The sequence below is a fragment of the Cryptotermes secundus genome, unplaced genomic scaffold, assembly GCF_002891405.2.
Source record: "Cryptotermes secundus unplaced genomic scaffold, Csec_1.0 scaffold598, whole genome shotgun sequence".
NCBI lineage: Eukaryota > Metazoa > Arthropoda > Insecta > Blattodea > Kalotermitidae > Cryptotermes > Cryptotermes secundus.
The window spans coordinates 621,985-624,342 of NW_019723311.1; positions in this window are offsets into that span (position 1 = coordinate 621,985).

A 2,358-nucleotide genomic window follows, 5' to 3' on the forward strand; every position below is an offset into this window, starting at 1 on the left:
CATTAGAGAAAATGGTTGTGCTCTGAATGGAATATGTATGTTTTACAGATGCGTTTACTGCAATTTTGTAGACTTGATTAGAAAATCGAAATTAACGGCCGTGGGGATTCGTTGCGCTGACCACATGACACCCTCTATCCGCTAAAGTTGGCACTAACTTCGCCGACAAGCGGCGGTCCCTTGGACGGTATAGTTCGCTTGCGGACTACAGGCCACTGAGTTTGTTTTTTGATTAATCATGATGTTCATTATTTGCAGTTACAGATCTACTGTCGCAAAGATAAGCACGATCTAAAAATCGCAATGCACAAAGTCGGAGAATCTTCCCTTATAATTCATTACGTACTGAACCTGTTGAAATAACACGAGGGAGAATCGGTATATAGATCACAATTGGAAGTAATAGAGCTGTAATGGAGGTAATAGAGTCTACACTGTATCATTTGGTAGCAGCATAGTCCAGCTTCTAGGTAGCAGACGCGTATGCGCATGTTCTGAGGCTGGTTTCAGTAGTCAAAATGGCTACAGTGCTTGAGAAGTGTACTATAGAAAAGCAACATTCTCTTGTACATCTTTTTTGTGGGCAAAGAACTCAATACAAAGGATATTTATAAAGAAATGTTTTCTGTTTATTGTGGAAATGTTTGTCGCCTAAAGAGGTTCACAACTGCGACGAGAAATTGCCACCTTGGAGGTAAACTTTTCGCTCATGACGAAGAGGTTGAAACGGAGGTGCGGTAATGGCTGAGTCGATAATCAAAAGATTTCTATGATGCGGGTTTCGACGCACTGGTAAAGCGATGCGACAGGTGTATCAGTGTTGGTGGAGGTTATGTCGGGAAACAAATGCTTTTTCTAGGTTCGAGTATCACGTTTGACATCCATTTGTGACGTATTTACTCTCTCTCGTATTTCAAATGAAGGCTGTAAATTTTATGCTACACACCAAGTTGCTTGAAGAGAATATTGATGGAGTTCGATTCCGGCTTTACGTACAATACGGATCTGGCATATATCGGATCGATTCTTTCAACAGTGATTTTGTTACTGCTGTCCTGTCAGAGTGAATCCATAACCGTTAAGTACGTCACGTCTCCATACCACTTTCAGGAACTGCGTTCCGTGATAACAACGCATAATACTGGTAACTTAATACTGAGGTCATACAAACAAATTCCAAAAAGAATTTCGTCGATGCTTACGTTCATAAAATTATATTAACACAAAACATCAGTTTTATTTACCAGAACTGGCTGAATCTCCCGAATATCATTAATATAATGCTAAATGTTCGATACAGATTTAATTAATATGTCTTATTGTATGGTTACGATGGTGAAAAGTTATGTTCAACTTTTGTTTCGTATTATCAGAGTTCGATTCTGGGCAGAGGAATAAATTATTTTTTTCGCCAGTATATAAAGACTGGCCCTAGGTGCCACTCAGCTTCCTATCTACTGCTCGCCGAGGGTTCTCTCTCAGTGTGTAAAGCAAAGGGGTTGTGATGTTGATCTCCACGTATCCTCGAGGCTAAGAATACATGGACATATGCCTCCATTCCTCCATATTTCTTCATGGAGTGACGCTTAAATAAATGTAGGGAGTGCTTTACTTTATGACAGTTGAGGTTATCACTGCAGTGATTATGTGTCATGCTGTGCAGTCTGATAACCTGCTTATAGACGTTTCGGAGGAACGAGCTACATTCACTAGCTTCCTCTAGAAAATGGAGTCTGTACGTTCCTTCGAAACGTCTGTAAATATTTAAGAGACTACACTGCGTCACATCTCAAAAGACAGCAGTCTTCAGAATTTTACTGTACCTAAGTAAAAGAGTGAAGGACAAGAGCAACTGTGAACACCCCAGCATTTCGTGGGCAGAGATCATCGTGGTATTTCATGATATGGCCCCCGAAAATCTAATCTCCCGGTCGAAAAGAGAGCACGCACCATTAACCCAAATTCGTTGCACACTAAAAATACCGCGTGACCTGCCAGGCACTGCGTGAATTCAGAGAGTGTTACCGGCGGTGTTGCAGATTTATCTCGCCGTACACGATACATTTAAATGGTCCTGGGGTCGACTCAGCCTCTAACAGAAATGACTACCAAGATTCTTCCTGGGGGTAAAGGGCGGTCGGCGCGTAAAGCTGAAAACCTCACCGCCATCTGTGAGCCGACTGTTTACAAAATGTTGGAGCATGGACATCTCACGACCCTATGGGCATCCAAGGCCTGCTACAGGGATTATTTTTTTATTATTCTTAGTGGCGTGAGACTGAGTCCACATGGTATTGCGGTCAACAGTGGCCTATGTACCAGCCTCAGATGATAGATGATGGTGATTTTGGAGCAATT